The sequence below is a fragment of the Cotesia glomerata genome, linkage group LG3, assembly GCF_020080835.1.
Source record: "Cotesia glomerata isolate CgM1 linkage group LG3, MPM_Cglom_v2.3, whole genome shotgun sequence".
Lineage (NCBI taxonomy): Eukaryota > Metazoa > Arthropoda > Insecta > Hymenoptera > Braconidae > Cotesia > Cotesia glomerata.
The window spans coordinates 12090970-12113732 of record NC_058160.1 but is presented as its reverse complement, the minus strand read 5'-3'; the positions used below and the strand labels follow the sequence as shown (position 1 = coordinate 12113732).

The 22763-nt window shown below is 36.9% G+C and overlaps 1 protein-coding gene and 1 long non-coding RNA gene across 2 annotated transcripts in view; both read right to left on the bottom strand.

Annotated features, from left to right (window-relative positions):
- The window catches only part of LOC123262279 (coiled-coil domain-containing protein AGAP005037-like), a 338268-nt gene that overhangs the window by 70717 nt on the left and 244788 nt on the right, over positions 1–22763 (bottom strand). The window lies entirely within an intron of this gene.
- LOC123262299 lies at positions 1059–17723 on the bottom strand. Its single transcript, XR_006508909.1, has 3 exons — positions 17590–17723; positions 12125–12129; positions 1059–1071 (listed from the first exon to the last, which is right to left on the bottom strand). It is a non-coding gene; the product is annotated as an uncharacterized LOC123262299 (long non-coding RNA).

Below are 22763 nucleotides of genomic sequence, written 5' to 3'. Positions count from 1 at the left end.
TGAAGTTTGAGAAACCTGACCAGTTTGTTGACGATGCTTTTCTAGGTGTTTTTCAGACGAGTTGCGGCTTCGTGAAGTTGGATTGTTTATAAGCGTTTTTTTTTTCCAAAATCGTTTAGGAATTTTTAAGTCAACACGTGTGTTAAAAAGACACAAATAATAGGGTAGATGTACCGTTTGTAGTCACTTCCGTTTATGGCCAGTTTGAGATTTATAGGGATATATTAAATATATTGTTTTACTAAAGCATTTTATAGTATATTCATAGGGTTTTTTGTGTGTTGGCTATACTGTAAACTTCTTCCTATACTCATTGAAAGTATAGTTAGAGTAATAATTATACAAATATCGGGACGTGTGGTGTATTTCAGCAATTTGTCATTGTCTCTTATAAGAATCTTGAGAAAGGCCTGGTAAGTAAATTAAACATAATTATTGTAAATCTTAATATTCTTTAAAATTTTGAGTTATATAGTAGTTACCCGAGAAAAAATATTTATATATAAATTGGTTATATATGATTATTTATGAAAAATAGGCAAATATAATCATATATAATTATATATAACTATATATAATTATATATAACTATATATAATTATATATAACTATATATAATTATATATAACTATATATAATTGTATATAACAATATTTAATTATATATTTATTACATCTAATTGTAACGGAGTACACGGGGCCTTCTTTATCCAGAAAAGGTCTTCGATCTGTGCTAGTTATTTATCGACCGATTCCCCAGAGTGCTGTGCTCCGAAGTACTCGGGCCTCTAGCTGTAAGTAGTGAGTAAGTCCCCAAGGGGGAAGTGAGCCGAGAGTGAGTGGGGAAGACGAAGTGAAGAAAGAAACGCACGAACAAAGCACGGAAGATTCATTGTGACCGAACAGTCTAGCTGAATAGACGCACAAAACTTATTTAACATTTATCCAAGATAATTATTTTATTTCGCTCGACCTCAGTGGAACGAAGTGATGAAAACTTTATTAATTATTGCTTGCTATGCCTTTATGTAAGCTTGCATTAGTTAATTTTATTTTGTAATAAATTCTAATGCTGATTTGCAGTTACAGGTAAAATATTTGTCGAAGAGTGCGTGACGTGACGCGGTGACCAAGGTCTTTGCCGCCAAATTAAATAACTCACCGAGATTCACAGAGATTCTGTACCAGCATCGAGACAAGGAGTTTGCAGCTCATCGAGGGGGTGCACTTCACGATTATAAAAAAAACTCCCGGTACAAATATCATGTCTAAATAATCTCTTGGTGGTGCGGAGTTAGTCAGGCACTCATGTCGGCTGAAGGTCATCGCCATTTCACGTTCGGCCACAATCACTAGTCTCAGATGTTACTTAGAATATTATATGGAATTTATTTATTAGAATATTATTCAGAATAGTAGGGCACGTTCAAGTATTACCTAATATTTTAACCCGGGGGGAGGGGATCGACCAAACGTTATTGTGTGTTATGTTCACTAAAGGGCGGGGGGGGGGGTATAAATATACTGTTACGTAATATTATATCTCAATTTTATTAATATTTATAGAATTGATATTTGAAAATTAAATTTCGCGCTTTTACTATGAAAATAGTTGGTATAGTCCAACGCCATCATGTGGAAAGCGCGGCAGTTACACATCTTTACTCCAAATTACTCAATTCCGCGGCATACTGTACTCAACTCAGAAAATTGAATAACTTTAAAAAAAAACTTTACTCAATTCTTTCACTACTCGATACTAACTTTACTCAACGTTAACTTTACTCAATACTAAAGTATGGAGGGTAGAGATAAGGAGAAACGTCTCATATGGGAGGAAGCTTGAAAAAGTGTCCAACTTTCAGCACTAAATAACAGTTCAAAAATTCTCCAGAATGACACTAACTGAGTTTTAAACTGATTAAAGTATGCTGAGTCAGGAAATTTAATATATTTAATGACTAGAGTAGTTAGTGACAGTCTAATATACAAGATCTCACATGTTTACTATGGAGGGTAAAGGTCCTTACCTCTACCCTCCATATACTAAAGGTGCAATTTCATGCTGACGCTTGACGCTGGTTAAGAGCGTCAAACGTGGTCACGTGGTACAATTTTAACCATAGTGCCATTTTCAATGTACCCAGCGTCAGGTACTTGAGCGTCAAGCGTCAAATACGAGAACATCAAGCGTTAGAACATCAAATATGTTAAGAAAAAACGTAAACAGATTCAGTAATTTAAATAAACAATTTGTATTCATAATAAAAGATTGATTTGACCGATAATTATCAGACTTAATTATTAGACTAAACATGCCAGGTGTCAATAAATATCAGCAATGGATTTATAAGTGTCAATCAATAATTGTCGATTGATTTAAACAGCCTGGCAATTATTAAATAAAAATGTTTATTATAATTTAATTTAATTGAATTTATATTTCTAGTATATCAAGTAATTTACGGAGCTTATTGTGTATCCTTTATTAAAAAGTTGATGTGACGTTTTTATTGTTGTCGCTTTTCGTTGCTATGGTGACCACTTTGGCAACGGTTCCATAAAAACGGCTACTATGGCAACGGTTATCATAACAACGGTTGAATATTAATGAGTAAAATTTGTAAAAATATCGATAAATTAAATTGTCGATAATAAATATTTTGTAGAATTTTATAGAATTTTTTACCAGGAGTTTTGTTTGGCTAAATTTTGAGATTTTGAAATTTCAGCAAAATGCCTAAACAAAACTCCTGTTGAAAAATTCTATAAAAATCAAATAAATCCTTAACGCTAAAAATATGTCAGGAAATGCCCAAACACAACTCCTGTTGAAAGCGGAACTCAAAATTCCAATTTTAAAAGGCCCATCACGGAAGTTACATTTTGGCGCACCCTAATAAGTAAAGTAAATGAATTCTTTTTTTTTTAAACAAACATCACTTCATTTTTACTTTACGCACGTATTTCAAAGGACTGAAAGAAAATATTCTGCTTTTAGGTTAAAAAAAAAATTAGGAAAACGGTTGACCCTGAAGGCCATCCCTACAACTTTCCGCTAATTCCATACTTAGGCGCTTAAAATTGCACCAATGAAGTTTTTGAGCTCTTCGAGTTCAAAAATACAATTTATGGGTTATTTTGAGCTCTCCGAGCTCAAAGAGATTTCTTTTCTATGCTTTGAAGCACTTCGACCTCAAAAGTCTGATGGCACCAACCACGATGAAATCGGTCAAGCCGTTCAAAAGTTATAAGCGGTTCACATATTTTCATACACACACACACACACACACATAGACACACACACACACACACACACACACACACACACACACTCGGGGCAGAAGAGATACTGCTACCGGGCGCGTCTCCCCGAGCGGATGGGAGAACGCTCGCTGTCCTTGGATGACACTTAATCTCTTAGTTGATGAGGTACAGCGGGTAGGAGCCAAGCAAAATAACCAAACAAAATACGCTCCCATGGACAAAACTCCCCTTTAATGGGTTGGTCGCACTAACTGACCTAACAAGACGATCGTTCTCTGCTGTGACCTACTGGGAGTGACCGGAACCTGTATCGTAGTTTCCGACGATGCAGGCCACGGCTGATGTGAGCTTGCTCTACCGAGGTGTAAGTTGCAGCAGTGGATCAGGAGCCAGCCACTTTGGGCCTTGATCAGGAAGTACGCAGTGAGTGTTAGAGATCGGAAGCTTCACCGCTCCGAGCGAGTCTAGTCCGTCCGTGTATTCCGGGACTGGCTAAGTGTCGGCTAGGCCTCAGGGAACTGGGGTAGGAGTACTATCTCCGAGGGTACACCCGTTCCTAGTTATGGCAACCCGCTCCACTCCGTACGATGCGCTGGTAAATTAAAAAGTATGAGTAATGCACAGGAAACAAACAAGAGTGAAAACGGGCCTCATGCCCAGCAAGACGCACTGCTACTTAGTGCAAAGATGAAGAGGACAGATGCGCTGGCACATCTGGAGAAGCTAGTCAGTGGACTGCAGGACTTTCTCCAAACCAAGCAAAATGTCCACAAGGAGATCAAGTCGAAGTCGACGAACATCTGCAGTGCCCTGAGAAGGTTCAAAAAACTGGACCAAGAATGGCAGGAGATCCAACAACAACACGGTAATATCGTGATGAAGACGAGTGTGACAGCGGTTTCACCAGCAAAAGCCGACACGTTTGTCGAGGAGATCGACACAGGTGGCGAGGGTGACGTCGAGTCAGTTGTCGAAGACGGAGAGGAAACTGGAACTGATATCAGGCCCGGGAAAAGGAAAGAACGAAATTCCCCAGACTCAATGACCAGCCGTACTAAGAAGAAGAAGGACCTTAAACCAAGTCCTCTGAAAAACGCGGTAACACAGAACGGCGGAAAAAAGGAGGTGAATGAATGGCAAAAAGTCCAGTCAAGGAAGTTTAAGAGAGAGCAAGCAGTAGAAAAGCTCCAGAAGCAACCGCCGAAGGAGTCCAGGCCAGAGCCTAAGCGGAAAAAACCGCGCAAACGGATCAGGCCGGACGCACTGATCATCCGCCCAGCAGAGACGGCAAAGTATGCTGAGATTCTGAGCGAAAGACCGAATCTAGAAGGAAGAAATAACATCTTAGCCACCAGAAGGAAGAGCGGCAGCTTATTCCTCCCCCCGCGAAGAAATGCCTTACGGCGGTACCATGGGGGATCAGAAGATAGAAGAGAAAGGGGTTTAGGGTTTAGTGGGTAGGGGCGTCAGCGTCGAGTTTTAGTATAACGCTGCGTCGAGTCACCACATATCCAGGCCAACAGCTATGCCTAGAATCCGTAAAAAGGATTCCCCCCCCCCAAAAAAAAACACACACACACACACACATACAGACACCGTGACAACCTCGCGGGGATAGTCAGGGAAGCTTCCTGTGACCTTCAAACGTCGAGATCTGATGAAAACTCGATTTTTGCAAAACGGGATGAAAACAATAACTTCCCGATTTTTGAAAATCTTCGATTTTCTTAGCGGAAAGTTAAAAATACGATGCAGACAATTTTAAGGGGTTAAATGGGCTTCAAAAGTTCAAAAAAAGGGTATTTTCATTAGTATATGGGGCATTCCACGCCAAATCGGACGGTTTCAAAAATTTAAATTTTAGATATTCTTAATTTTTTGGTATTTTTAGTACCCCCCAAAAGAGGCCTCATGATAAATTTTGAGATTTTTTTTATCACTGCTCGTAACTTTTTTAATAATGGTCGAAATTCAAATTTTTCTTTTTCAAAATTTTTGTTTTTAAATGCCCTTTTCAGAAAAAAATACAATTCATGTGTTATTTGAGCTCTCCGAGCTCAAAAAGATAGCTTTCGTATGCTTTTGAATTCTATGAGTTCAAAAATCTTATCAAAGTTCGATAGAATAAGATTTTTTTAATTTTCAAACTGCTATAACTTTTGAATGAATCAACCGATTTTAACGCGGTTGGCGGCGATCGATGAAGTTTTTTAAGCTCTATAAATAATTCGGAACAAAAAATTGATCTTATGAAAAATTTCGGAGTTATTACAAAAAAACACTCTTCGATTTTTTTCGACGATATCTCACGAACGCATCAACCGATTCTGACGCTTTTGGTGGCGATCGAGATTAGTTTTTGAGGTCGATCGGTTCAGCCAATTCGGAGATATTTTAAAAAAATGAAAAGAAAAAACAACTTTTTTTTTTACTTTTTTAGCAATTTCTCGAAATCTACTGGTCCGAATCGGTTCCAACTTACAGGTAATCTAAGTTTAGCGAAGACCTTTCGAATGACATCAACTGCGATCAAATCATTTGAACCCTTCAGAAGTTATAAGAAGTTTACACACACACACACACACACACACACACACACACACACACACACACACACACACACACATACAGACGTATGGACATCATCGTAACAATAGTCAGCGTCTTAGGGCTTCAAAACGTCGAGATCTTCGAGCTCAAAACTCTAATAGGAGTTTAATAAAACACAACTTTTTGAATTTTCAAACCGTAATAACTTTAGAATTAATCAACCGATTTCCACGCGATTGGCAGCATTTAACGCAGTTTTTAAAGCCTCATGAAGAATTTTTGAGTATGAATTAATCGAACTAGGAATTTCGGAGTGATTCCGAAAAAACACTTTTTTCGGATTTCTTTCGACAACGATAACTCACGAACGAATCAACCAATTTCGACCGAGCTGTCGGCAATTGACGTGGTTTTTTTATGTTAAGAGCTAATTTTTGGAATCGATCGGTAGAGCTGTTTAAAAGTTATTGAAAAAAAACCACATTTCAAAAAATTTTTTTTTGTAATTTTTTTAAGATTTCCCAAAATCTACCAGTTCGAATCAGTCCAAAGTATATTCAAAATCTGTTTGGTCAAGCTCTCTCGAATGGTGCCGACCGCGAAGAAATCGGTCAAGCCGTTCAAAAGTTATAAGAGGGTCACATACATACATACACACACATACATACATACATACATACATACAGACATACGGATATCATCGCGGAAACATTTTGGGAAGTTTCCTAGGACCTCAAAACGTCGAGATATGATGAGAAATCGATTTTCGAAAAACGGGGTCAAACCAATAACTTCCCGATTTTTGAAAATTTTCAATTCTCTTAGCGGGAAGTTAAACAAATTGTTTTTTTCGCATAACTGCATTTTCTATTGGTTTTTTGCAATCAACTCTAATTTTATAAGACTTGTCAAGCTCATCTTCCGATTCAAATTCAGCGTATCGAAATACATAAGAAACATACGTAATTTAGTTTAAAAAAAAACTTTTTCGCTTGCATACTTGCATTTTTTTGCAAATTTGGCAGTTTTTTGCAATTTAATCAAAATTTTGGGAGTGTAGACGCCAAACTAACCTCAAATTCTGATTAAGCACATCAAAATACATAACCCTAAGTAGGTTGAGTCTAAAGTACATACCACTTTTTTTTTTATGCCGGTGTTGTTTGAAATCATGATTAATGAATGATTGACTAATTATCATTCGATAGTTTGTGGATAAATTAAATTTCTATACCTTATCAATTTTTTTTACTTAATATTATTAATGAAATAATGAAATGATAAAGAAAACTTTAAAATAATTTATACAAAAATAAGTCCTATTTAAAATTTTTTTTACTTTAACTTAATAATTATCGTAAATTAAATATTATGAGTTTAAATGGAATTTTCTTAATATCATGATGTAATTATTATCATGCTTTGTGTAGTAAAATCAAAAGTAATAAGTATTATAACTTATAACTAAAAACGCATATCAGATACACAAATAAGAAAACAAGCCCGATAAAACATGTAGCAATTATGAAATACTAGCATGTTATTCTGCTAAATACCAAAGAATTCAAATGTTTCCAAGATTTCGATACTGTGAATTTTCTTTATCAAATTTATCCACAGAAGATATCTCCGATCTTTAAATAAAATTGTTATAGGTATTTCGCAGAATAATCCAAATGGAAAAAAGAAGAATGAATATTGAATTTGAACTGAGTGCATAAATACAGTTATAAAAATATTAGGATGACCCAATTATCGTTTCGCTAATTACATTTGATACCTGAAAACCCAGATATGTATATAAGGTATATAAGGCATTTGAACCGAATCGGCCACATTTTGAGGTTGACCCCTCAAATTTTTTTTCAAAATTTTATGTGGTTTTGAGCCTGATAAATAACTTATTCATGATTTTTTTGAGCATTCATTTTTGAGGTATTCATTTTCTTGAAAATTCAATTCTTTTCTTCAAATACTCATAATTCAACAAAAATTGCACCAATCCGGTTTTGTTTTCTTTTTATTTTTAAGTATACTTTCGAATGCTTTATTGAGAATCGAATACGAGTTTAATTAAAATTTATTCCTTCATTATATTTTTTTAAACTATGATTTGTTTAATTTATCATAAATTGGTATAAATTTTTATTTATATTTTATGAATGTTTTCCCTTTTTTTGAAAATTATAAACGTAATTTACCATCATTTTTCCAATTTTTCAGTTGAGCTATAAGTAGTTTTTACTTGATTTTCGAAACTCACTGTAATGATACAAAATCGCTAACAAGTAGTAACAGGCAATCGGCAAAGTGTTCGAAAAAAATTGAAGAATATAAAAGAGATAAATCTGAGAATATATAATAGTCAAATTAAGAGCCGATTCTAGCTATTACAGCTTCGTAAATTTCTCCTAAACAAAGAAAAGTTATAGAAAAATTAAACTGCAATAGTTTTGCTGTTGCGAGTGCGAAGAAGACATTACGGTTTCTATCGACAAATGCAAGGAGGAAAAAAGCTCTTAAGTTAACACAGAAAAAAAAAATAAATACCAAATTTGAAAAAAAAATTAGGAAAACGGTTGACCCTGAAGGCCATCCCTGCAACTTCCCGCTAATTCCATACTTAGGCGCTTAAAATTGCACCAATGACGTTTTTAAGCTCTTAGAGCTCAAAAATACAATTTATGGGTTATTTTGAGCTCTCCTAGCTCAAAGAGATTGCTTTCTTATGCTTTAAAGCTCTTCGAGCTCAAAAGTCTGATAGAGATTTGATGACACTATTTTTTGAATTTTTAAACCGCAATAACTTTTGAATGAATAAACCGATTTCTACGCGGTTAGAAGCATTCGACGCAGTTTTGTAAGCCTCATAAAGAATCTTAAATTTTGAATTGATCGCGCTAGGACTTTTGGAGTTATTCCGAAAAAACACTTTTTTCGGTTTTCTTTCGTTCATGATATCTCTCGAATGAATCAACCGATTTTGACCGGACTGGTGGCGATCGACGTGGTTTTTTGAGGTTAAGAGCTGATTAGTTTTTGGAATTGAACCTTTAAGCCGTTTAAAAGTTATTCCAAAAAACCACATTTGAAAAAAATTTTTTTTTCAGTTTTTTTAAGATTTCTCAAAATCTATTGATCTGAATCAGTCCAAATAGTTTTCAAAATCTAAGTTTGGTCAAGCCCTTTCGAATGACACCAACCGCGATGAAATCGGTCAAGCCGTTCAAAAGTTATAAGCGGTTCAGATACTTTCACACACACACACACACACACACACACACACACACACACACATACAGACACCGTGACAACCTCGCGGGGATAGCCAGGGAAGCTTCCTGTAACCTTCAAACGTCGAGATCTGATAAAAACTCGATTTTTGCAAAACGGGGTGAAAACAATAACTTCCCGATTTTTGAAAATCTCCGATTTTCTTAGCGGGAAGTTAAAAATTAGGAAAACGGTTGACCCTAAAGGCCATCCCTGCAACTTCCCGCTAATTCCATACTTAGGCGCTTAAAATTGCACCAATGACGTTTTTGAGCTCTTCGAGCTTAAAAATAAAATTTATGGGTTATTTTGAGCTCTCCGAGCTCAAACAGATTGCTTTCCTATGCTTTTGAGCTCTTCGAGCTCAAAAGTCTGATAGAGATTTGATAAGACACTATTTTTTGAATTTTTAAACCGCAATAACTTTTGAATGAATAAATTGATTTTCACGCGGTTGGCAGCATTCGACGCAGTTTTTTAAGCCTCACAAAGAATCTCAAATTTTGAATTGATCGCGCTAGGAATTTCGGAGTTATTCCGAAAAAACACTTTTTTCGATTTTTTTTCGTTCACGATATCTCTTGAACGAATCAACCGATTTTGACCGAACTGGTGGCGATCGACGTGGTTTTTTGAGGTTAAGAGCTTATTAGTTTTTGAAATTGAACCATAAAGCCGTTTAAAAGTTATTCCAAAAAAACCACATTCGAAAAAAATTTTTTTTCAGTTTTTTGAAGATTTTTCAAAATCTATTGATCTGAATCGGTCCAAATAGTTTTAAAAATCTAAGTTCGGTCAAGCCTTTTCGAATGGCACCAACCACGATGAAATCGGTCGAGCCGTTCAAAAGTTATAAGCGGTTCACATACTTTCACACACACACACAGACACACACACACACACACACACACACACCTCGAGTCGGGCTTGCTGGGTCCCGCATCGGGCGCCTCCTCAGGTGGCGGATAGGGGAATGCCCGACATATCTGCACGTCAGATGCGTCGGGTACCAAGGAAATAGAATACTTGGGGTGGACCAAAACCTAGCAAAAGATGATATGGAAATGTCAGAAGATTTTCAAACATCGTTTACAGTACAGAGGATGGATACCTCAGTGCCGGCGAGGAAAGGCATGCAAACGGGCCTAAACTCGTCGTTATCAAGCGACCGTTTGAACAGTGGAGTAGACCCCATGGCTCTGCTGTCTAGCAATGCTAGCAATGCTACAGGGAGTAAAGATACAGCTCTGATGGAAGTAGACGCACAGCAAACAAACCTTCCTCCAATAGGTGGAAGACCTGTTGCTCCCGTCAACACTCACACATGCCGAGGGAGGATAAACTCTCTACCGACTGTCACCGGTCAACAATCGCCAATGGAACGGCTCGGTAGCAAGATCGAAGAATTAGCTGAGTTCATCAAGGATAAACGAAATCTCCACCATGAACTCAGAAAAATAGTAGCGTCTATTGCCACGGCATATAAGTTCGCCAACAAACCAGCAACGAAGTCGGCGAGAACCACGCAAACATCTCCGGATCTGAACAAAAAATCCCAGACGTTTTCGGTCACTCCTGAGAAAACACAGCGTAGAGAAGAGAAAAACAAGAAGAGACCGCTATCCACGCCCAGCCCTTCCTCGGAAATCGATAAGCCAGCACATAAGAAGACAGCCCGGGGTGATACCTGGACCAAAGGTACTCGGAAAAACAAGAAAAAGGAAGAACAGGAGCCAGTGGCTCAATCTGCTACAGCCCAAAACCAGCCAAGCAATGTTGGCTCCAAGAAACCGAGAAGGAAGAAGATAAAAACTAAAGCTGTGCTTGTCCAACCAGCTGAAAGGCGAACATACGCCGATCTCCTCAAGGAAATCAAAGCCAAGGTTAATCCGACAGAGACTGGAGTCGACATAAAGTCTATCAAACAAACGGAGCGAGGGGGCGTTCTTCTAGAAATAGGTCGCAAGACTGAAGACACTACCGCTTTCACGGCTGCGATAAAAACAGCAACTGCTAACCTCGGTACAGTCAGAACGCTTACACCAAAAGCAACGATCGAGATCCTGGACTTGGATGCCATCACTACTGAGAACGACGTCCGCGAAGCACTCAAACGTGACTTCACCGACAGCCTGGAGATCAAACGGGTAAATTTGACAAAGCCTACTCGACGGGGCAACCGGGCAGCCTTCTGCGAGATAGACGAGGCTAGCGCGTTCAAAATCCTTGACAAGGCCTTGAAAAACCACAAAGCTGCAGACTGCGTTGAACAGCCAAAGTGCTCCCTCTGTACACAGGAACAAGAAGCTCCAGATAGCTTATGTCATATTCCAGGCTTCGGGGCTTGTAAGGTATTCCGCACCGCACTTGCCGAAGCTACGAAAGGGCAGAAATGACACGCATACTTCAAGGAAACCTAAATAGATGTGCGTTGGCGCAAAATTTACTTCGCCAGCGAGTCTTTGAAGAGAGGATCGACGTTTGCTTCATCTGTGAGCAATATCTAAACCTCCAAGATAGAGCATGGTTCGCAGACAAAACTGGCACGGCGGCAATCTGGATTGTAAATACAAAGAACGTTACCACCATCAACAGTGGAAGTGGAGCAGGTTTTGTCTGGATTCAAACCCCCATAACCTACTTCATGAGCGTCTATCTCTCACCTAACGAAGGGATTAGTGTGTTCCGACAGAAACTGGTAAATATAGAGGATGTGATCACCAAGTTCGACGGCGAAGTTATCGTAGCTGGTGACTTCAATGCTAAGTCGGCTGAATGGGGCGCTGATTTCTCCGACACCAGAGGCAATGAGGTCGCTGACGTCGTGGCTAGACTCGACCTCATAGTGCTAAATACTGGGAGCACCACGACTTTCAGAAGACCGGGGTACCAAGAGTCCATCCTCGACATTTCGTTGGCGACTCCAAAAATTGCCAACATGATTGAAAACTGGACAGTATCCGAAAAATACAGTGGCAGTGATCACCAGTTCGTGACATTTAACGTTGGATTGGCATCTGCTCCGGTATTACAACACGACCTTTCTAAGCGAAAGTGGAATGTCAGGAAGCTTGATCCAGAGGCACTGCGAGCTTCACTTGCACGGAGCTGGTCTATCCTTCAGAACAACCCGACTCCGGATATTTGCAGCGAGACAGAAAGGACAGTACTAAATACGATGAAGGAGATTTCCGCCGCATGTGACGCTTCTATGCCGCGGTTGAAAAACCGGAGTTTTCGCAGGCCGGCGTACTGGTGGTCAACAGACATAGCGGAACTTCGCAAAATGTGCCATCAACTACGTCGCCGCGCAACGAGAGCCGCCAAACGCTTCCCAAGCCAGGACTTGTATTCAAAAGAGTACAAGCAGGCCAAAAAGACGCTAAATCAAGCCATCAAAGCAAGTAAAGCAAAGTTGTGGAAAGAGATCTGCAACGATCTCGACAATGACATCTGGGGTAAAGCCTACCAAATTGTCGCCAAACGACTTGGAAAGGCTTCACCAGAGGCGCCGAAGTCTCCAGCCTCAATGGATAGCATCGTAGCAGAGCTTTTCCCCAAACACCCGCCGCGGGAGAAGAAACACTACACTAAAAACAATGAAGTAACGTCCTTCACAACTAAGGAACTACAAGACGCGGCCAAGTCACTCAAAACAGGAAAAGCACCTGGACCTGATGGCATCCCGGCATCGGTGATCACGATTGTACAACGCATGCTTGGCAACTGGCACGTTTCCCGCGGTCTGAAAGCGGCAGAGATCGGTTCTCTTAGACAAAGGTAATGGAACCTTCGTAACATCTTCGTCGTTTAGACCACTCTTTATGCTAGATATTGCTGGAGAAGCTCATACAAGGGAGACTTTGCAACGACATCGACCGTGCTAGAGGTTTTGCCACCAACCAGCATGGCTTCCAGAATGGTCGTTCGACAGTCGGAGCGATCGAGAAAGTCATAAAGACAGCAACACAAGCATGGTCTGGTAGCCTCAAAGCTCGTAAAGTATGTCTTCTCCTCACGCTAGATGTCAAAAACGCATTTAACAGCGCAAATTGGGCAGACATTTCAGACGCTCTGGAGCACAAGTTTGATGAGGAGCCAGAGAATCTGGAACTAGTCGACAACTACATTGACGATAGAAAGCTAATAGCGGAAACTACAGAAGGCCCATAAGAATACGCCATAACGGCTGGCGTGCCGCAAGGCTCAATAATGGGGCCCGATCTATGGAACGCAGACTACGACGAGCTTCTTGAAATCCCGTTGCCAGAGCAAGTAGAGCTAACAGGCTTTGCAGACCACGTTGCGGTCACTATAATGGTGAACAGCGTAGATGAGGCCGAATTACTGGTTCAGGAAACCATTGACGCCGTCGAGATCTGGCTTGATAAATACCACCTGAAACTCGCCAGGCATAAAACCGAGATGGTCGTTTTGACACGTCAGAAATGGTTCCCAAAACCATTCGCTGTGGACATAGGAGGAACAACACTGACGTCAACAAAGGCCCTGCACTATCTAGGGGTAAAGATAGACGAGACTGTCTTTCCGCGAACACCTCAACGGTGCGTGCAAGAAAGCCAGCAAGACGGTGTCTAGTCTAGCACGAATTATGACCAACACCATGGGACCAAGAACCAAAAAGAGAAGAGTTCTTCTAGAAGCAGTCCACTCGGTACTGCTTTATGGAGCGGAGATATGGGCAGACATATTAAAGCAGAAGACCTACCGGCGAAAGATGGCGGCAGTACAGCGGCGAGGTGCTCTCAGGGTTGCGTGTGCCTACCGCATGGTTTCCGAAGCGGCTGTATTAGTCATTGCGGGAGCTGCACCCATCGACTTACTAGCGTTCGAGAGAGAAAAACTTTACGACGCTAAAACCAGTGGAGAAAACATGAAGGAGACAAAAACAGAGATAAAGGTTGAAACGCAGCGAGAGTGGCAGGACCGATCGACATCAGAGGAGACGGGCAGATGGACAGCGCGTCATCGCAAACATTAACGTCTGGCTCTCTAGGAAGCACGGGGACACAGACTTCTTGCTTACTCAGCTATTGACAGGGCATGGACAGTTGAATGCCTATCTTTTTAAGATGGACCTGAAGCTCACGAAAATGTGCAAATACTGCCAGGGTCAAATAGGCGACCCCAAACACACGTTCTTTGAGTGTGCACGGTGGAAGGACTACAGAAGCAGCACCGAAGAAATTATAAGCACCACGCTCTCTCCCGACCTGCATGCTCAGAAAAGAGAAAAACTGGTCAGCTGTTGCAGCCTACGCGCAGCGTCTTTTAAAAGAAAAAACCGTAGAAAGGGACCAGTAATCAGGAGTAGGTCGTCGTGAAATGCAACATGGACTGGATTGAAGTAATGCTTACGCGATTCCGATTCAGTCATCTCCGTACCATCCACGGGGGAAGAGAGAGGAGTTTTTTTTAGTGGGTAAAAATCCCACACTACCGACCATCATCTTTCAATGGTAGCGGTGTCTTCGGAAGATTTTTTTCGCTTCTCTATGAAAAAAAACACCCACACACACACACCCACACACGCGCATACACAAACACACACACACACACACACACACACACATCTCCGTAGGAAAAGTCAGAACAGCTTTATAAGACCTTAAAATGTAGAGATTTGATAAAAACTCGATTTTCGAAAACTGAAGTGAAACCAGTAACTTTCCAATTTCTTGAAAATGATTGATTTTCATAGCGGGAAATTAAAAAAAAAAGGTGATTATTGATACTTAAAAAAACCTTGACAAATTCACGCCGTGTGAGTATATGCGTGAATTTATTAGAATTTTTTACTCGATTGCTGCATTTTTTGTTGTTATGAATATTTAAAAGAAAATCAATCTTAATCGTAAAAATGATGACGAAGTAGACGATTATTCTATTTTGGGATAGTTTTCTAAAATTCTAACTCTTTTTTTCCTTATTTATATTCATGCGATTATTTTTCAAATAATATTTAAGTAATATCAAGATATTTTTTCAATTTTACTACTGACTACCCTTGTAATATAAATTCTGTTTTTAATAAAGTATTTTAAACAGTGAGTCTCAAGAATTCTCAATTGATCTCAAATAAAATGGAAACTATTAAAATGGGCAAAACTAAACAATTTGAACTATTGAAAATCCATTATCCAAAAAATAGGTCACCCTAATATGTATATCATACATGTGTGTGTGTGTGTGTGTGTGTGTGTGTGTGTGTGTGTGTGTGTGTGCTAATATAAATAAATGAATAGTAAGAAAAAAAGTTACTCGTGACTAGTCTGTACAGCTTCCTTGAAATTCGCACTCCACTTCCAGCTATACTATAACAATGAATATTAATTTCAGTATTGTCTAAGTAATTCGGCATCGATAAAAAGATAATTGTAATGAATGTATGCGTAATTGAGCTAACATATTATTTAAATTTTTCAGAAAAAGTATGTTTGATGAAAACAATAACCTTACGCATGTTTATGGGGATTCGGGTGAAAAATTAAGTTCTGCTTCAATCAAATTTAACCAAGAACATCAGATGTGAACAGATTTGCATTTTGTCTAAATATATTTACATTAGATCAACTTTAATCTGATTTCATTTAAATAATTTTGGATCGTCTTTTAACATTAATAAATAATAGAAAAGCCGTTTAAAAAATTAAACTATGATCGAATATGTTTTTTTTTTTATTCAGTATACAGAAAATTGCTTATATTTAAGTGAAAAAATAATTTTTACTTTAACGATAGGAAAACTTTGCAGAAGAAAAGAGTTTTTTGATGATTCGAAATCATATAAAAACAGATTCAGTGTGAAACGTCGCTTCAAATTGATATTCAAATAAAATTTTGTTTAGAACCAAGTAGCTAACATTTTTAGAGACTAATAAGGAATTTCTTTTTATTAGAAGAATACAAATTTAAAAATAATTTATGTCTTTGGTGTACTTAAATCTAGCTAATTATCGTTGAGTAGTAGAAAATATCTAATTATTCATTATTATCGCTTCAAATAATCTTGTAAGTTTAATACCAAAACACGGCCGATTGAATGATAAATTTTATTCTGTGCATGTACCCTAAATATCACATCAACTGTTTCTTACCCTAACAGCAATTTGGTTTAAGTCTTGGGCAAGTCTGGCTCAAGAATCGTGATATAGTATCTATGCAGATTTTTACAATTGCTCCAGATATTTGACCAAGATTCTTGGGCAAGACTGAGCCTTGAATTTGTCCAGAAAATGGCCAGAAATTTTGGGGCTTGCCACCACCACTTTTTGAGACTCAGTTATTGTAAAGGCATAAGTTCTTATCCTTATTTCAGTACAACAAAAATGTGCATTGTAAGTTTTTTTTCGTTTCTCGCTCAAGTCTGGGTCAAACTTATTTATCAACAATTTGAACAAATTCAAGTTCCAAACTTGTCACTGAACTTGACCAAGAATAGTTCCAGATTCTGTTTTGAAATGGTTTCCAAGTTTGTAGCCAGTTAAGACGAATAATCTTGATTGACTGTTTGGCTCAAGAATTATTCGATTATGTTTCCACGGCTTTGTCAACTATTTGGCCAAAGAATCTTATCCAAAACTAATGTGTCTAGAATAACCTTCATTTACCCGCATTATTGAATTTTTATGCCAGCTAACCAGCATTCTCGAAGGAATACGCTGAGTAATACATTTGTCGTTTTTGTTAACAACAATTTTCCAAAACGAATACACTGTAAAAAAAATTGGGAGTGAATTCGGATTAAAATTCACTCCCATCAGTCAAAGCACCGGAGTGAAAAGCAAAACGCTTGGCGTAGGAAGTAAATCCAAAGTTGTTTTAGTGGAGTGAATCTCAAGTTTTATAAGACGATTCATTGCGGAGTAAATATAGATTTTCATCCGGAAAAAAATCTAACTACGAATTTCGTAAATTAAAATCAATTTCTATTTAGCTGTTACGTCCCTACCTGCATTCGCAGATGTCTCTGATAGCAAATACGCGCGCTAATTTAAAACTCTAATAATTATACAATAATTCCATAAATATTCATTTTTTATAAATAATAATGTAAAATGATAAATAAAGAATTCCAAACGTTAAATATTAAACATAAAATATTAGAAATAGAAAATGATAAGAAAATGTGAAACTCAGCCAACACCTGAGTAAACAGAATATTTTTAAGTTCACATTAACATTTTCTTTCGAAGAATGTTAATGGAAAAACTAGAATGATTCATTGTAAGACAACTAGCGTTGAGTACACCAGGTATATTCGAGAACATTCGAGAAATGTTCTAAATAAACAAACGGTAACGAACGCTTGCGTGTCCTGGACTCTAGAGTTGAGTCAGCGCGGCCCTTGGAAGAGGTGATATAAGGAGGGTACATGGGTAGTTCGGGGCTCTTCTTGATCTTAAAGTTACGGACTTAAGACTCTTCATAATTAATTCTTGTCGTGAGACTATTAATTCCGATTACGAAATACCATCACGTACTTCACGGCAGTTGTCAAATCGTATAAATTCAAAGTGTATTTTAAATAGTTAAATAAACTCATTTGTTAATTAAATTCACTGAAGTTAGTTATTTCGGAGTTAATTCGAGAACCTTTACTTACGACTCTGGAGGTCGCAACATCTTTATCTCCAGCTCTCGTTGTTCTACTGGTTACTTACAAACCCGTGAGGTAACCGGGAAGTAACATAGCTAAAAAATATGTTATGTAGCAAATTTTTTTTCATCGATGTAAAATAAATTACAATTAAAATAAAGTGCCATTCGGCCACACTCGATATGAATAGGTAGATTTCATGTTTGGTTATTGAAAAAAACACGTTATTAAAAGGCAATAATGTTCTCAAATTTAATTTTTATTATATTTTATCAAATAACGATATGAGACCAATTACAACAAATATATATTTGAAGAAATATAACTAAAAAATAGAATTTGTAACAGATGAAAGTCATTTGATGATAAAAGCTAAAAATTAATTTATTCTTGATTTTTTTTAACTTTTCCAATTTCGAAATAAATTGAAAAAAGTATCAAAAGTCAGCGAATAGCAGCTTAAACTGAAGGTAATTAAATAAAGTTTGAGATAAATTTAATAGATTTCATCTATCTTTTACATCTGAAAAATTATTTCCGTACAATATACGAAATTCAAAATTTAAAAAAAATAAAAAAAAATGCTAAACGGCCACAACTCGTAAACTAACTAGTCAATTTTGCTCATCTTCGAACTTGATCTTAGTAGAGAATAAGGGGGTCAATTGAACCGAAAAAAGTTTAGTAATTTTTTACTATTCGAATTAAAACTAAATAATAATTTTTAACTTCCCGCTAAGGAAATCGAAGATTTTCAAAAATCGGGAAGTTATTGGTTTTACCACGTTTTGCGAAAATTGAGTTTTCATCAGATCTCGACGTTTGAAGGTGACAGGAAGCTTCCCTGACTATCCCCGCGAGGGTATCACTATGTCTGTATGTATGTATGTATGTATGTATGTATGTTAGACGGTGTCAAAATAACTTTTTTTTATTTTTTTTTTTTCGATTAAGCGTATCTTAAAAGTTTCTTCAAAATAAAAATAAATTTCTCCTAAAGTTTGAGCTCGATATCTCAAAAATCGAACTGGCGCAAGGATGGGTCCCTTTTTCCATTTAAATAACATTGTAAAATTTCTGTTTTTTATTTTTAAAATAACTATGCGAATAAAATTTTTTGTTCAATTTTTCTCTTGACTATCTTATAGGAAATTTAATTTTCTACAAAATTGTTTGTGTCCATTTTTTTCCTAAACTCAACAGAAACGAAGTTACAGAGGGCCGAATAGGATGAAAAAATAATTAATGAATTAATAACAGAATAAGTTAAATTAGTCAACAGTGACCAAAAAAATGTATAAATTTATTAATCGTAATTAATTTCTATTTTATTTAAAATTTTTAACTTCCCGCTAAGAAAATCGAAGATTTTCAAAAATCGGGAAGTTATTGTTTTCACCCCGTTTTGCAAAAATCGAGTTTTCATCAGATCTCGACGTTTGAAGGTCACAGGAAGCTTCCCTGACTATCCCCGCGACGTTGTCACGGTGTCTGTATGTATGTGTGTGTGTGTGTGTGTGTGTGTGTGTGTGTGTGTGTGTGTGTGTGTGTGTGTGTGTGAAAGTATGTGAACCGCTTATAACTTTTGAACGGCTTGACCGATTTCATCGCGGTTGGTGCCATTCGAAAGGGCTTGACCAAAATTAGATTTTAAAAACTATTTGGACCGATTCAGATCAATAGATTTTGAGAAATCTTAAAAAAACTGAAAAAAAAATTTTTTTCAAATGTGGTTTTTTGGAATAACTTTTAAACGGCTTAAAGGTTCAATTCCAAAAACTAATCAGCTCTTAACCTCAAAAAACCACGTCGATCGCCACCAGTCCGGTCAAAATCGGTTGATTCGTTCGAGAGATATCGTGAACGAAAGAAAACCAAAAAAAGTGTTTTTTCGGAATAACTCCAAAATTCCTAGCGCGATCAATTCAAAATTTAAGATTCTTTCTGAGGCTTGAAAAACTGCGTCGAATTCTTCTAATTGCGTGAAAATCGGTTTATTCATTCAAAAGTTATTGCGGTTTAAAAATTCAAAAAATAGTGTCTTATCAAATATCTATCAGACTTTTGAGCTCAAAGAGCTTTAAAGCAAAGGAAAGCAATCTGTTTGAGCTCGGAGAGCTCAAAATAACCCATAAATTGTATTTTTGAGCTCGAAGAGCTCAAAAACGTCATTGGTGCAATTTTAAGCGCTTAAGTATGGAATTAGCGGGAAGTTGCAGGGATGGCCTTCAGGGTCAACCGTTTTCCTAATTTTTTTTCCTTATTATTTCGAAATATAATGTTAATAATATTAAATTCAAAAATTTTTGATGAATAATGAAGTATATTGAGTTAAATCGTTGATTAGTTAAAACAATAAATTTTTTTCTGTTATTAATTCATTAATTATTTTTTCCTTCTATTCGGCCCTCTGTACCTTCGTTTCTGTTGAGTTTAGGAAAAATTGGATATAAACAATTTTATAGAGAATTAAATTTCCTATAAGATAGTTAAGAGCAAAATTGAAAAAAAAATTTTATTCGCATAGTTATTTTAAAAATAAAAAAAAAAGAAATTTTACAATGTTATTTAAATGGGAAAGGGGACCCACCCATGCGCCAGCTCAATTTTAGAGATATTGAGCTCAAACTTTAGGAGAATTTTTTTTTTATATTGAAGAAACTTTTAAGATACGCTTAATCGAAAAAAAAAAATTTGGAAAATACGAGTTCAAAAAATAGTTTTTGTGTGCTTTTGAACTATTCGAGCTCAAAAGTTTGGTAGAAGTTTGATAAAACACTATTTTTTGAATTTTCAAATCGCAATAACTTTTGAATGGGGGAAGCGATTTTCACGCAGTTGGTAGCATTCGACGCAGTTTTTTAAGTTTTATAAAGAATTTTAAAGTTTAAATTGATAGAGCAAAAAATTTTGGAGTAATTCCGAAAAAACACTTTTTTCGGTTTTCTTTCGTCAACGATAATTCACGAACGAATCAACTGCTTCTGACCAGACTGTCGGTGATCGACGTGGTTTTTTTATATTAAGAGCTGATTAGTTTTTGGAATTGATCGGTAAAGCCGTTTAAAAATTATTCCAAAAAAACCACTTGTCCAAAAATTTTTTTTTTGTAGTTTTTTTGCGATTTCTCAAAATCTACTGGTCCGAATCGTTCCAAAATGTATTTAAAATCTAAGTTTGGTCGAGCCCTTTTGAATAGCACCAATCACGATCAAATCGGTCAAGCCGTTCAAAAGTTATGAGAGGTTTACATACATCCACACACACACACACACACACACACACACACACACACAGACATACACACACTCTCTCTCCCCTGAGAGCTTAGTAACCTGCATGATCAAAAAAAAAGATAACTGGTCAGCTGTCACAGCCTATGCACAGCGTCTTTTAAAGGAAAAAATCGTAGAAAGAGACTAGTAACTAGGAGCAACCGTCGTGAAACGCAACACGGACTGGATTGAAGTAATGCTAACGTGGTCCCGATCCAGTCTTCCCCCCGTTACATCTGTGGGGAAACAGAGAGAAGGATGTTTAGTCGGTATTGTTGTCAATAATATTGACTTCCGAGTCCGACATACCCAGGACAAACATCTCGTCCTGGTATACGTAAATGTATTTGACCTCCTCTATAAAAACACATACACACACACACACACACACACACACACACATATATATATATATATATATATATATATATATATATATATATATATATATATATATATATATATATATATACATACAGACACGATCGCGGGAATAGTCAGGGAAGCTTCCTAAGACCTCGAAACGTCGAGATTCGATGAAAACTCGATTTTCGTAAAACGGGGTGAAAACAATAACTTTCCGATTTTTGAAAATCCTCGATTTTCTTAGCGGGAAGTTAAAAGTAAAAAGTTATTTTGACACAGTCTAATGTATATATATGTGCGTGTGTGTGAAAATATGTAAGCCGCTTATAACTTTTGAACGGCTCATCCGATTTCATCCGATTTCATCGCGGTTGGTGTAATTTGAAAGGTATTAGCCAAACTTAGATTTTGAGTATAATTTGAACCGATTCGAACCATTAGATTTTGAAAAATCTTGAAAAACCTAAGAAAAAAAATTTTTTCAAATGTGGTTTTTTTTTGATAACTCTTAAACGGCTCCACCGATCGATTTCAAAAACTAATCAGCTGTAGACAATGAAAAACCTCGTCTATCGCCACCAAGCTGGTCGAAATCGGTTCATTCGTTCGAGAGATATCGTGAACGAAAGAAAACCGATAAAAGTGTTTTTTCGGAGTTACTCCGAAATTTCTAGTTTGACGAATTGAAACTTAGAAATTCTTTATGAGGCTTAATTACTCCGAAATTTTTAATTCGATCAATTAAAATCTGAAAATTCTTAATGAGGCTGATAAAACTGCGTTGAATGCCTCCAACCGCGTGAAAATCGGTTGATCCATTCAAAAGTTATTGCGGTTTGAAAATTCCAAAAGTAGTGTTCTATGAAACTTCTATTAGACTTTTGAGCTCGAAGAGATCAAATGCATAGAAATACTATCTCTTTGAGCTCAGCGAGCTAAAAATATCACATAAATTATATTTTGAGCTTAAAAATCTCAAAAACGTCATAAGTACAATTTTAAGCGCCCAGGTATGGAATTAGCGGGAAGTTGCAGGGATGGCCTTTAGGTTGAACCGTTTCACTAATTTTTTTTTCTTGGAATGGTAGTTTATTAAGTCGACTATCATTATCGATTCATAAATTAGTCAAGAAACAACGTGAATTTTTAAAAATTATTTATTTATCCAAAAGCGTTGAATGGTGCAATTGACCCCCACTCGGAGGCAATTGAACCACTGCTCAGGGTCAATTAAACCAATAATATTTAAAACTCAAACTCGAACTTTTAATAAATAATATATTAATTGTTACTTGATAATATGTTACTATTGCACACTTTTAATGCACAGATACTATGTTTAACAAATTAAAAATAATTTTTATTAACTTTCCGCTAAGGAATTTAAAATTTTCAAAAATCGGGAAGTTATTG